The sequence below is a fragment of the Pinus tabuliformis genome, chromosome 8 (genome assembly GCF_031772625.1).
Source record: "Pinus tabuliformis cultivar Carrire ecotype Pingquan chromosome 8, CPIR1, whole genome shotgun sequence".
Lineage (NCBI taxonomy): Eukaryota > Viridiplantae > Streptophyta > Pinopsida > Pinales > Pinaceae > Pinus > Pinus tabuliformis.
The window spans coordinates 783086498-783102524 of record NC_142294.1 but is presented as its reverse complement, the minus strand read 5'-3'; positions in this window follow the sequence as shown (position 1 = coordinate 783102524).

Below are 16027 nucleotides of genomic sequence, written 5' to 3'. Positions count from 1 at the left end.
GGTTGAGAAGAGTGCGCCCCTTGGAAACCTGTAATAGTACTCAGATGGGAAGGGAACATGCGAGCGAATATGCATCACAAGTTGGAAAGCAAGTTAGCTAGAAATCCAAAGTGATGGGTAAACCAAGAACACATTTCAGAAATATCCATACATACTCATACAAAATAGTCCATACATGCATGTGTAAGAAAGCAAATACATATGCCATTTAGAGTAAACAAGATAGCTCGAATACAATACAACATATGCATGAAATGTCACAACGTGTTGTCTCTTATTATATAAAGAAGTGTAAGTTCCACTCATACAATGCATCCATGTCCAACCACTAGCGCCAATAGTGGAACAGTACAGCCACATCCATCTGCTCCTCCAAAGAGATGTACTAGCTCCGTACAGTGGAAAAGCCAAGGCGCATTACAATACTGTCCAAGCTCTCTCCAAGATAATCTTGTACGAAGTTTGGCTAACCAAAACCCTATACAATGAGTTATGAGGGACTATTTATAGCAAATGGTGGGGTGACCCTTGACATTCCCCTTTGTGACAGTTCAACTACCCTCATGACTCTTCACCTACTCTATGACTGTTACATCCAACTATTGCCACTTGACTTAAACTTGACATTACTTAACATTACAATGCACATGTGCTCATGTGAGACAAAATGGCTTGAGCAAGCCATGAAAGACATCACTGACACTCGATCCGTTGAGGTGAGACCAACTCTTTCACATGCTTGTGATGGTGAAGATGGTGAGCTGATGCCAAGCTTGGTCATCCGTGATGGTGTGCATGCACCCCATGGTGACATCTTGCTGAAGAAAACTCTTGCCTCCATTGCATCCGATGCATTGGTATGGCTCCTTCATCCAACTCGTCTGCTAACATGTGCATGGTCTTCTTGGGTGTAGCTAAACCAGAAACACATCGATGCATAGTATCCATGATGATCTTCAAGTGTGTGTTGGTGGTCATGCACATCAACTTGTCGAAGTACATGTTCAACTTCAGTTGGACTTGCTTATTGTCTTCGCCTTGGTGAGTGTGCTAAATGGGTTGGATCATATGCATGCACACAATGACATGCATGTTGTTGAATCCCTTACATGCGACCAACAACACTACTCACCATGTCTTCTCTGTGGCAACTACTGGGATGGATCTTTAACTTGTACAGGCGCAGTTTCATCTGTGATCCCCTATTGTTCCCGTTCCTGCTGCACTCATTCGCTTGTCTATGTAGCTTCATGTTCTCTCTTGAGTTGCTGCTTAAACACATGCAACTCCTTCTTTGTTCCATTCTCTATCTTTGTGTGATCTTCATGTTGCTCCATTGCCTCATAGCCTAAGTCTCCAAAGTTGCTTTCATCATCAATGGATCTGCTTGAGCTTGCAACTTTGTTCCGCCTCTGTGTTATCAACAACCTTCCTCTTGCATTCGTTGCATTCGGAATGCTACCTTCAGCTTCTGTTCATGATGCTTCTCGTTATGATGCTATTGTTGTCATATCTTGATGTCTTTGTCTATGATCAGTGGAAAACCAAAATGAACTTGAGAACTGACTTGCAACATACCTGTGTGACTGATCATGAAGGTTATGCAATTTTGGCTGGGAGGTCGGAAGACTGACTACCAAGACTACGCAAGGCATAGTTTAGGCTACTGGTAGATTGACTGACTGTTGGAACTGCACAATCCACAATCCAGTTTGGCTACTAACTGTTGGAATCGTACAATGCACAATCTCAGCTGGCAATGGTTGTAGGCTCAGTGACTACATTGCTCAATTTTCTGGGCCAGCAGTCACTGTCCCTCATAAATGCACAAAATAGTCTTGGAGGATAGTGCCTGGGCAGAAATGCGCATTCCTAGAGAGGAAGACAGAACCTTCCTTCCACAGATTGCACAATGTTGTGTCAGCGAAGGCAGAGTTCGGGACGAGGTTGCCCAGACTCACTGATGGGCAATCGAACGCGAATGTGAGTGTGAATGCATGGTAATACTGAGTATAAGCATAAGTGAATGATCATGCATGCGAATGGTGAATGACATATTCAGAAAATGGAACAACACGCATGTGGGTGAGGCGAGTCGCCGAATCAGCGACTATTTGTGAAAAACAGTTTCATGCATGTGACAACAGTGAGATGTTGACGAAAACTGAAACGGTGATATCACAAGCTAAAATGTATCAAAATGACAACAAGCACTCACTAAAATCAAGAATACAACATTAATACGAAGCGAAAGACAAAAAGTGCCAGAAATGCAACACAAGTCATGGAAAGTGAGCTTACCCCAAAACAGCTAAGTTGAGTGTGCCGACAACTCCTAGATGTGGTGTGGGATGTCAAAGCTACAAGGTTGATGTGAGGAATGAGCTCTACGATGTCTGGTTGATGAGTTTTGATAACATCGAGGTTGTGACGCGCATGCCACAAATCTAGGGAAAGCGACACTTGGTGGGAGGTTTTTGAAATGATACTTGCATGTAACCTCCAACTGCTAAAAATAGATCTCTGAAACAAGAGATTTCTTTGTATGTTCCCTTGGGAGAAGTAGCCCATGCATGCAAGTCAATTTTTCTCGGTCCCGGAGGGAACCGATCAAATCAGCTGCACATGCAAGAGACTGCTCGATTGCTGGGAAAAAATGTGCATTTCTGGTTGGGAGCTACACTGGCTGCCCAAGGGATTTGCGTAATTTTTGGGCAGAGCAGCTTACTTCTGCCTAGATTAGCACAAATTATGGGCTGAGTAGCCCTACTGGGGGAAATTGCGCAATTTTCTCTGTGAGGGTAGACTGGCAAAATTGCGCAATTTCTTAAGGGAAATGCTCAGTGTGCAGCTAGACCAAGTCAAAGTGATCAACCTATGAGGGAATGCATCAAGTTGTGATCGACAGGCTACATTTGTGTAAGAAAAACATTAAAGCTTGTGTACTTGACGAAGCAAGACATGCTGCTGTGAATTTTGGAAGGGAGGCTCCAAAACGAAGCTAAGGAAAATCTTGGAGGGTGGTTGTAGCTGCTACAACACTTGGCGACACACTGGTAGACCTCCAACTCTCTGAATGGACCTTGTTTGTAAAAATCAAGTCTAACACCTCTGAAAGTATTGTTCATTTCTCAGCTCATTTTGGTTTCCACACTATCTTGATTGTAAGATGTAACATCTACCAAGCTCTTGTTCGATTGACACACATTCCAAGCCAAGGCAACACAGTTGTTTCGATTGGGGTTGAGGGGTATATTGGTGCACAAGCAGTATGATCATCAGAGTCTTGGTTTCATCTCTAGTGTTGCTCTGCTACCAACAGGCCTAGACAATACCCCGGTGGAGTCACGTAGGAACACAATCATGGCTCTACTACGATCGAGCCTAGTCAGTACCTCAGCGGAGGCACATAGGAACACAAGCATCTCCAAGCTCTTGGTCAGTTGACCATCATTTCCATTTTGAGTAGGGCCCTGTTGATGGCCAAAAATGACCTTATCAACACGTAAGGGAAACCACCCTGTCATGGCCCCGACTAAGCCCTTCCTCGTTTGATTTAGTGGTTCAGACTAATTAAATTGGGTCTAGTTACCCCTCTCTCTCCCTACTTACCTATGGTATTCCTTTTACTTACGAATAAGGAGAGAGATATCGGATCTACCCTCTTGGAAAGGTCTTGCAAGAAAGTGATCCTTAAGATGACATGAGGACTCAACCAAACCACACTAAAGTTTGTCTCTACTGTAACAGGACTTCTAGAAATGCAATGATTAATCTAAATGAAAATTGAATCTAAAATGCAAGCAAAAGGAAAGAAATTCTAAGCATATCTCGACTAGGAAGATGTAGATCTAACGTAGTCGAGAGCAAGGTAATAAAATGATTGAGAATTTAACATGCAATATATAATTAATATCGGACTGTTGAAAAATTTATAACAATCAATATCCTTAATGTCACACATGCTTTTTTTGGAGATCTAATAAGAATAAATGATTGGGTATCAAAACCAGGAAAAAGTTCACATAATTTCAATAGTAATTAAATTGATTTTAGATGACATATTTCTCAGTAAGTAGTTACTCAAAAATTTGATTTAAAGTCTTGATCAAATAAGATAATAAACAACAAATCCATGAGACTTAATAGCTCAAAAAGATAATCTATAAGACAAACATTCATATTCAACAAAAGTGCATAGTATGAAGTGATTTACATAGATTTGTCATTACATAAATGAAATTTGAATTATAAATAAAAGTATTCAAATACAAATTGATGAAACCAGGTCCCTTGATCTATTTCAAATTTGATCTCCAACATTCTCTTTAAAATGATCAACTCTTCTCATTGAGAAAATAATTACAAACTCTTGCTTCTATCTCATTGATAGAGATTGTATTCTAAGAAGAAAATCCCTATTTTCTCATATCTGAGTTTTCTCCTCCTTCCTACAGCTATAATACCCTATAAAAAAAATGTGATTTAGAGTCTCTAATTGCAGGGAAGATGAACCCCTTCTTCTTTCTCTCGACTGTTATTTAATAATTTGCAAAAATCCAAAAAATGGAAAGTTGTTCGAAATAGTTCTTCAAATTCTCAATTAGCACTGCAAATTCTACATTTTCTTCCTTTTTGTCCTCTTAAAATTGCTCTAAATCCTCTTTTCTTGATCCCATTTGACAGATCTCTTGCCACAAACCAATAAAAATTAAATTAAATTGCAAATCAAAATCAAAATTACAAAATTTGGGACAAACCAACTCTCCAATTAAAATCAAAATAGATAAATAAATTGAAGGAAAATTGTGCTCTTATTGATTTCTGTTAAGGATTTTATGGCTATAAGGAGTTGCCATGAAACCAATTCTGCAACAACGGATCTTTGGGTAGATGAAATTGTTTCAAAAATATTTTCAAAATTGAATTTTTTGTTACAATTTCATAACCTTATTTTTCAGCTAATTTTGTTCAATATTAAATTTTTACATTTGATTTTGTTAATGTTCACATATTATTCTCCTCGATTCTAGCTTTCTAACGAGTCATCCTAGGCCACATTTGACGAAGTAGAACTCAAAATATGCCTCTCCAAAGTTGAGTTATCAACACTGCGATAATGCTAACAAATGCATGTCTAGGCCAAAATTCAGCATTTTTAATTAAAAATTCTAATTTTAAATTAAATTAATAAATTATAATTAACTAATTAATTATAATTATTAAAAATTATTGAATTATATACAAATTAATTATAACTATAAAATTAAATTATAATTACAAATAATTAAATTAATTAAAAATACAAATTAATTTAAATTATTAAAATATTAAAATAATAGGGAAGCATGACAAGGTGGATTGGCGACCCATTTAATACAAATGGAAAGGATTAATAAAGAGGGCTTTTGATATTATCCATGGGAGACATATGATATGAGGAGGATGATATGAAGTCTCACGAGTTAAAATCTTGGAGGAGATAAAGAAAGGGAGCGTGTCATACCCCTACACCTGCGATAGTCTTCCAACCGCTTATAGCGAGGTGCGGCACCACCGAACGTTTTCTTTTCACCAATACTAACATTCATGAACTACGCCTAATTCACTTATCCTTACTTAGTTTGTGTTCGCAACCAAGTAAAATTGCATTTAACCTTTATACCAATGAACACCCATACTCATTCATCATCCACAACAATTATAAAAGACAATAACAATTGCACAATATAAAGGGGAGGGGCAACTCCCGAACAAGTCTGCCCGAATATATATTATAAGCAATCTTTCTTTATAATACAATCATACAAGTAATGCTTGGCAATATCCAAGCCAATACTTAGAATATTTTACAACATAGGCAAAATCAGCCTTTTACAATCACATGTGCACACCTTGCACAAAGGATGAGTGCCCACCCGGGTCACCAAGACATCCTTGCCAAGTCCTACAAAAAACTACACTTTCGGCCGAACGTTGGGCACACCTTGCCCACGCCTTCACCCAACCTCCAAGTATAGCTTCCCTTATGCGCATTCAACACAAGCGCATGAGTTATGAGCTCTACACTTGTTTACCCCTGCGCCTTTATAAATCTACGCACTTGTTGAATGATGCCAAGTCGAGTTCGTTGCTCCAAATGAATCCAGCGCATGTGTATTTATATGTGTTTTAGTGTGGAACCACTTATGGGCGATGGCACTCCAGCCGATCCCCAAACCATGGCTAACACATCCTTCAACACGCCTTTCCTATGTCGGCCTTGCCCATCGCAGGTTACTCCAACCGTGGGTATAAGCCATCGTTCATCGTTTCATAAGCTTTGTCTTTTGTCGCATTTTTGTTCACCATATTGTCGCATTTTCGTGTCGCCGCGCCCGCCCGTCGTGCAGCCCTCGCCCGCCCGTCGTGCAGCCCGCGCCCACCTCATGTGCCCGCCCTCGCCCGCGCGCCCATCATCCGCCCGTGCGCCCGTCGTTCATCACACGCCCGTCGACTCGCCCAGCGCCCAACTGCGCCCACGCTCGGGTAGAACTCGAGGACTTTACATCCTCCTCCACCTGAAATCGTTGTCGTCCTCGACAACATACCATCCCAGTAGCCATCCACCAAGATCATCATTATCCATGATGTCAACTCCTCCACATAAGGCAAACATCCCTGCAACATATGTAGAACTTCATCTCCATCATGTCTCACCTTAGTGACCAACTGCCACCAAGATAACCATACCAAGGTATACACCTCTACGGTATGTCCACCATCAGATATCATCTCGATCCATGATCATCACCCTTCTGCCACAATCTCCATTGCAACATCTTGTGTCGACCTCATCATGTGTCACCATGTGAACCTCTGTCGTGATACTCCAACACAATGCTAACACATCTCTGCACACTTCGCGACCCCATGTCTGAACTAGTTGGGTAGCTAATCCAACTGTCACGCTCAAATCATGAGAGTGAACATCCTCATGCCATCATCAGTTGTTCATCAAACATCTGCCACATCCTTGACTCATCAAGAATCTATCTCCCTAATCCATGCTCAGGTCCATGGAAACTCCATCCATCTGCAACATGTCATGATGCTTGATGCCAAGCCATCCCCGCACCATCAGTCATACCTGCTCCATATGTTTAACGACTCACTACCATGAGCAGCTAACAATGAGCCCCATCTTCTTCATCCACCTAAGAAGATGTAGAGGGAGTAGAGCCTGAAGGCTCTCCCTCACTAATCAACTCGATCCACCTATCAGGATCCTCAATCTCCATCCTTTGTAGATAAGCAACCCGGTCTTCCCCTTGGACATCCGGCCTCACATACACCTCCTCCTCATCATCATCATCCTCAACCAACTCTAGCCTTCTTGACAAATCCAAGATGCTATCTGAAAGTGATCTAATGACCAATGACTGCTCGGTAAGCTTTGCCTCAACAGTAGACAATCACTTACTCATGTCTCCCATTCTCTTCTCATCCTCCATTTGCATCACTCCTAATTTACAATCAGGCCTTGTCACACCAATGGTTGGAACACCAATGGGTACATCTTCCCTTCCATCATAAATGTAGAGCTTCTTCAAATGTGGAACAATCATAGCATCAAATTGTTTCATGAATTCCATCCCCAATACAGCTTCATAGTCATCAATCCGCACTATAGTGAAGTCAACCTTCCCTGTCCATTCACCAAGTGTAGTGTCCACCCTCTCAGCTATACCAAGAATCTCAATAGGAGGAGAATTCACTGTCTTCATTTGTGCCTTTGCCGGTACAAATTTCAGCCCAATCCTTCTCGCAGTATCTTCACCCATGAAGTTGTGAAAAGCCCCACTATCCACCATAGTGAGTACATAAGCACCTCCAACCTTCATTCGAACATACTCCAATCTGTTCCTCTCAGGATCCCTCCTAGAGGCCACCTCCGCAGTAGCAGAAGCACCAAGTATCTACATCATCCCCACAGAAGTATCTTCATTCTTCGCATCAGACTGTGCAATAGCAGCCACCTTTGGTTTAGAAGGACAATTCTTCACCGTGTGTGGTCCAGCACATATCCGACACTTCAAGGCTTTCTTCGTCTTCGAACTATCATCTGATTTCGAAGCATCATCCTTCTTCTTGTCTTTCGGTTTATCGGACTTCTTCTTCCTATCATCAGAGGTCTCATCATAATGCTCCACCAACCTTTCAACAGCAACAAAAGCTTCTTCAAGTGTCTGAATATTCTGCCTCTTCACTTCATTGCGTGCCCAAGGCTTCAACCCATTAATGAAGTTGAACACCTTGTCCCTTTCCGCCATGTCAGGAAGTTCCAGAGCTGCACTTGCAAACTCCCGCTGATATGCTTGTAGGCTCCCGGTCTGCTTTATGTACTTAATCTTCATCCTTGCTTCCCATGTTTCATCCTGAAGACTAAAATGAGTCTGCAAAGCCTTCTTCATGTCATCCCACGAAGTAATGTCATCAGCACTGCCATTGGCAATCTGATCCAACCTCCTTCGCCACCACATCTTAGCATCCTTTGTTAAGAACTGAGTAGCTACCTTGACCTTTGTCTCATCATCAGATAGACCCAACCGTTCCAAGTATTGCTCCATGTCCCATAGAAAGTTGCCAAGAGTTTTTGCATTCCTTGTGCCATCATAATATTCTGGTTCCTTGACCTTCACATGAGGCACTCCTCCACCTGAATTATGCCTCACGGCCTTCTTCAACACCGCGATCTCATCCTTGGCTTCGTCAAGAGTTTTCTTCAAGTTCACGATCTCTGCAAGACCCTGATCCCTTGCTTCTTCAACCTCCTTGACCCTTACTTCAAGTTGTGTACACATAAGATCAGTGTACTCATATTGTGTCCGGAGTTCATCATGTTGTGTTCGGAGTTCATCGAGCTCTTCCTTCATCTTCGAATTGGCCTCTTGTTCTTTAGCGAACAAGTCCATCTTCTTATCCCAAGAAGTCTCCATATCCTCCATCTTTTCCAACACCTTTTCAATGAACCCAATAGTAGTATCCTTCACAACGTGACTAGACCCAGCCTGAGATTCAACTGCCATCTCTAACAGCTTCTTCCTCCTTTGCAATCTAGTTTCGACCATCCAACAGCTTCACCAAGTCACCTGCAATTAGAACCAACCCTTGTTCCACTTGTGTGAAACGGTTTCCTTCACCTGCAAGCACCCTTTCCACTGTCACGAGCAACCCTGCTCAACGGCTTCAAACCGAAGTCTTGTTCTCACCTATCAAGTGTATACCGGCTTCAATGCTTCAACACCTGAACCTGTTCACAAGCTTCAAACCTTCACGAGCAACCCTGCTCTGATACCACCTGTCATGCCCCTACACCTGCGGTAGTCTTCCAACCGCTTATAGCGAGGTGTGGCACCACCGAACGCTTTCTTTTCACCAATACTAACATTCATGGACTACGCCTAATTCACTTATCCTTACTTAGTTTGTGTTTCACAACCAAGTAAAATTGCATTTAACCTTTATACCAATGAACACCCATACTCATTCATCATCCACAGCAATTATAAAAGACAATAATAATTGCACAGTATAAAGGGGAGGGGCAACTCCCGAACAAGTCTGCCCGAATATATATTATATGCAATATTTCTTTATAATACAATCATACAAGTAATGCTTGGCAATCTCCAAGCCAATACTTAGAATATTTTACAACATAGGCAAAATCAGCCTTTTACAATCACATGTGCACACCTTGCACAAAGGATGAGTGCCCACCCGGGTCACCAAGACATCCTTGCCAAGTCCTACACAAAACTACACTTTTGACCGAACGCTGGGAACACCTTGCCCACGCCTTCACCCAACCTCCAAGTACAGCTTTCCTTATGCGCATTCAACACAAGCGCATGAGCTATGAGCTCTACACTTGTTTACCCCTACGCCTTTAGAAATCTGCGCACTTGTTGAATGATGCCAAGTCGAGTTCGTTGCTCCAAATGAATCCAACGCATGTGTATTTATATGTGTTTTAGTGTGGAACCACTTGTGGGCGGTGGCACTCCAGCCGACCCCCAAACCATGGCTAACACACCCTTCAACACGCCTTTCATATGTCGGCCTTGCCCATCGCAAGTTACTCCAACCGTGGGTATAAGCCATCGTTCATCGTTTCATAAGTTTTGCCTTCCGTCGCATTTCTGTTCACCATATCGTCGCATTTCCGTGTCGTCGCGCCCGCCCGTAGTGCAACCCTCGCCCGCCCGTCGTGCAGCCCGCACCGACCTCGTGCACCCGCGCCCGCCCGCGCGCCCGTCGACCGCCCGTGCGCCTGTCGTTCATCGCGCGCCCGTCGACTCGCCCGGCGCCCAACCGCGCCCGCGCTCGGGTAGAACTCGAGGACCTTACAGAGCGGATGATATAAGGTGTCGAGGTGCCCAGGAGTAGTGGGAGCGATAAAGAGGATGTTACGAGGCGAAGAGAAGAACGAGATCCCAAGGAGTGGGGAGCGGCCCCATATTATATTATTTAGAAAAATAAAAATTATATATATAACCCAAAATCAAAAACCGAGCGGGAGTGAAATCTTGGGAAATCAAAATTTCGTATCTAATTAAAACTTTCATCTGGGAACGAGTATCTAAGATCTGATATTTTTTAAAATTCCATTATGTAAGGTTTTTTTTATATGTTTTTATTATAAAATTTTAAACTATACATTATCAATTTGTATCGGTGGTTTTGTAACGTAGTTAATGAATTAAAATTAATAAATAATTAATTACAATTAATTAGATGTAAATATTTTTAAATTATATATATATATATATATATATATATATATATATTGTATATTTCTAGTCTATATGTTAAAAATCACTAAAATTTTGAATAAGCATAGTTTGCAAATCGCAAGTCCAGATGAAATAAAATGAGAATTGATGGAAAGCTAACAAGAAATTGAACACAACAAAGCAATCATAATTAAAATCCAAAGAAAACATAAATCTCGTAAAAATGTTTCACAATTAACTAAAGAAAGCATTAAAGGGTATATTTTTAGTCTATATGTTAAAAATCACTAAAATTTTGAATAAGCATCGTTTGCAAATTGCAAGTCCAGATGAAATAAAACAAGAACTGATGGGAAGCTAGCAAGAAATTGAACACAACAAAGCAATCATAATTAAAATCCAAAGAAAACATAAATCTCGTAAAAATGTTTCACAATTAACTAAAGAAAGCATTAAAGTGTGATATGACCAGTATTTACGAATATAGGGTCCCCATTTTTAGTTTGCAGATAATAAATTAAAAATTGGAGGGTTGTGATTTTACCAAAAATATGGCGACACATGGGGAAGAACTAGATATTTTTGGTTAAAATATGATGAGTTTAATTTTACCCAAAGGTTAAAATAATGAATTATATTAAGTCATCAAACAGTAAAAAATTTCCCATGAGTACCACATTAATAAATCAAGCGATAACAATTTAAAAAAACAGGTACTTGAAGCACACTGACTCTAAAACCATGAATCTGAATTTTGGGGGATATTTAATATTTAAGCTTACCTCGTATGAGTGATAGAAGGTACAGATAGAGAGTTTTAGATAAAGCATATATCCATCGATATGAATGGTTTCTAACATTGCTTCACTGCCACCAAGCCTGGTCAGTACCCCAATGAAGTTTTCTTTTAATGCCATACAAGCATGGCCCCATTGTCAGTGAGCGTCCATAGCCCCGACGGGTTTACTTGTACTTCCCATGCTTCCCCTTTGATCACCCTTTTGATAAGCACATTCGTAAGCTAAATTTATGATGTAGCTGAATAAAAGAGGTGTGATGGTAAAAGAGACTTAAGAAAATGGATATAATACTTCCATAATTTTAACTCCATATCTTTCCCCGCGACTATCAATTTAGATACTTTTATAAAGTGGAGGGATAGGAGAGATTCATTGAGATAAAATCAAAGTCAGTTCTTTCCTTGAACTATGAACTATATCGCTTAGAAAAGATGCATGTTCCTCCATGAAAAATATTTAAGGTAAGAGTGCTTTAGAATTCCATAAATATTTCCCTTTAAGGTAAATGAAGCTCATGAAATTGACAAAGTAAAAATTTTCTGTGTTTGCCTACCAATGTTGGGTAAGAAAAGTCTTTTGACATAAATCCTGGTAATATCAACAAAATGGATCCATAACCAATCAACAAAAGGAAAAACAAGTCCAAACTAAAGTGAAAGAAAAAATCAACATACTCCAAAAATGTCACATAAGAAAAGGAAAAATAAAAGAATAGCCCAAATTAAAAATACAACCCCAACAAGACTAAATATAAAATTGTTTCAACAAAATAGTAAAATAAGACGAGCATGTGTGTCTGTATTATGTTGATATCTTAATAAATTCTATCTTGTAGAGTTATAAGCAATTAGAATCTCAAATCGTAAAGAGAATAACAGTCATGGGGTAAAATGAAGCCAAATGAGAGTTTTCTACCATTTGCAAATGTTTTATTTCAAAACAAAGCTTGCATGAGAACATCTTAACAATTGTCTAATAAAAACAATTCTTAAACAAATTGAAGGTTCAGGGACTCCCCAATTTAGCTGACTTGATGAACATCATAAATTCTCTTCCAAAAATCGAAAACAAGCAACAAGGAGAATGAATGCCAAATCTCAGCTAGTAGGGGTGTGAAACAATTCTTGAAGACCTACAAAACAAACGTTTATATTAGCGAAACAAAAAACAAAACAAAAAAATGAAACAAGAAGTGTAAATAAATGGAAAATGATAAAAATGGTCATATGAAACTTACCATTTGAAGAATTTCGTTAAAATTTTATCTAAGAGATATCGATTTTCTCCATCAAAAGATAACCTCTCCTTTTAATTAGAATTAAAATTATGCAGAATTGACACTCTTCGAAGTTTTCATTGACCCAAAATTATCACTTATTAAGTGTAAACTAAAAGAGCGGTAAATAAAAAAATAATGTTTCATATTCAAGGAATCTGAAGTAAACAAAAGCCCTTTAGAAATGAAAATGAAGATGTGCTTCTCTATGAATTGTAGTGGCAATTATTTTCTTCTTGTTGCTTTTGATTTTATATCAGCCGCAAAATATCCCTAAAATCTAATACAATAAATCTCCAAGTCCAATCTATGTAGTGAATTGTAGGTGTGTGTGTGTGTATATATATATATAGGAAGAATACATATATTAACTTGTGTGATCATTAAAATGGAGCGATATATCAACAAACCAAACTTGAAAATCGAAATTGAACCAATGACCCATTACCAAATTTCCATGTTAACATAATGAATGATTTGAAATGATAATTACACATTTAAATTTGATGAGCAGTATGAATCGACCAAAATATGAACATTCACATCAGCCAAGCATGCAGACAGCTCAGCGAAAGGAAATAAATGGAGATGAAATCCCATAGATATGCACAAATTGGAAATTACATCATTCAGAGGTTGGGTTTACAGAAGGACTTAGAAATTAGATTTAAATCCTATTCACGAGATTCCAAGATGATAGAGTGAAAAGAGGAATTTGCAATAAAGCGAGAATGTGGCCGATATCAATTAAGCGGGTGACATGGAACTCAGATTCTCGGATCTCAAATGATACTTAAATATGTATTTCGTTAATAGTTCTAAGATTCTGAGAACAGCAGACTCATCAGGTTGTGGAGGAGCATAGATTCCAAGATAGCATGAAGTGAGAAAGCGAATTATGCAGATTATGAGATCTGAGATCTCGGATCTCGAAAAAAATCTATTTTTGAAATGTTACGAGATTGGGAAGTCCTAAGATTTCAATGCTTCGAAGATTTCAACATTAAATAAAAATGTGCTTAAATAATAGTAATGGTTCCAAGTTGAAAGAATGCATACCTAACAATAGCTATTGATGTGGACACACCATGTAAAATGGACAATTAGTCATCTTGGCAACTATAATAGGGGTGTGAGTAAAAAGATGATAGAGGATGAATATTGTGGAGTAGGGATATAATTTAGCATGGAAAATGCAAATTACAAGAATGTGGAGAGGTATGGAAATGGGAAAAATCATCTTTACATCCGTTGTTATTCTTGGAAATTGTCCTTTTTCTTTTAGGAATTTATTTTTAATTTTTACATTTAAAACATGAGAATCCAAAGCCCCGAAGAAAATTAGAATGACAAAGGCCAAGTCTTTCATTTGAAATTTATCCATGAGAAAGGAAAAAGTGATGATGACTCATCTCACAATTCCAGAAAGAAAAGAAAGTGTAGAGCACAAAATTACTAATTCTAATGAAAAATAAAGACTTCCTTGAACATGTCTGTGACTTTAAATACGATAGGTGCTTGCTTATTTCCAGATTGCAGTCTCTAAATCAAGGTAAAGAATACAAAGAACATACTTGATCTCATTACCAACATTTATTGAAAATTTTGCAAATTAAACCAGAAGATAAAAGAAAGGCGAACTAGTTAACAAAATTAATCAGACTCCTATTTTAACTCACTGAGAGATAAATAACTAAGTATAGTCACACTTATAGTGAAACCATTCTCTCAATTTTATCCCTGCACATATAAAAATGTCAAAACTCACCAACAAAATTAAAATTGGAACTGAATTATTAAAAGAAATATTGAGCCTATTATGTACATCTAAATTTTGTAAAATAAACTTATTTACAAAATTCTCACCTTGAAATTGTTCCAAACATATGCCTATGGGATCATAAAAATTAGTATTTATTTCTATCAATGTTTGAAAAAAATTCACATGAAGAGAAAACAACATGCGGGAAATGAATGATAAGCCTTTAAATATTGTAGCCTGCTGAAAATTGTTGGTATTATGTACAGAAGAAAGGTCATAGAAAGAAATCTTCTAGAGAATTGGGGATCCCAAACATTTTACAGATTAATTAACAAAGTATAAATGGGAATTAAATAGCAAGTTTAGAAGATTTCTAGAAAAATGTTTTGCTGACCATACTGTAACGATGTTATTTCAAGTGCCACAAGTTGTGAAGAACTAATTTGAAAACAATGAATGAATTGGCCAAACAAGAACAAATAAAATTTCAAAATAAGATGTTGATGATGTTTATGCTTAAAGCTCTGAAATTGATTTTCATATAAGTTCATTATTTCACTTGATGAGCAATGAGAGTTTGAATGCTTAAAGTGCTAGAATAATATGTTTAAAAATTCAAAAATAAAATTTGAAAGAAAATCAAACTCGAACTGAATAAAATGGCAAAAAAAGAACATTGTAATATACATCAATATTACGAAGACTTCGGCTCCCACTCTGCATCCTGCGAGGTCCACATCCCACGCGACCTGAAGACTGCGAGCGCGCCCGCCCACTGTGAATCCTGATCCCTGCGGGCGTGCCCGCTGAGGGCTTCGCCCCAAGCTGTGGTCGATCTGGAACTGCTTCCTACGCTCTGGTCGTGTCAAGTCCGATCTAGGGCTCGTGCCAATGGAGGTGTTGGGCACTCCCCAGGTGCCTCCCCCTCCTCCTCCGACATCCTCGTCTACTGAGGCCTTCAATTGACTCTTGGCAGGGCTTCCAAAGAAGAAGATCTCAGAAGCTACGAAATTCGTCAAAAAATTGGATGATATACCCGAGATCTCCCTCCCCCCAGAAACCCCGATCCAGGTTGCATTATCCTTGGCCGAGCGAAATCTCATCGGCCAGTTCACCGGGCTATGGCCATCTCCCAAAACCACTGAGAGTTGGGTTAACAGAAACTGGGCACCATTGATCAAAGAAAGTGTTACCTCTTACTTTCTGGGGAGAGGATTCTTCCTCTTCGAATTCACTTCGAAGGATGACAAAGATCTGATCTTCCAAAACGGCCCCTACTTCTTGGGCCCTCAGGGTTTGTATCTAAATAAGTGGACTCCGGACTTCGATCCAACAGTGGACGTGCCCAAAGCAGTTCCGATGCGGGTAAGGCTCCCAAATCTCCCAATTCATTGCTGGAATTGGGACTCCT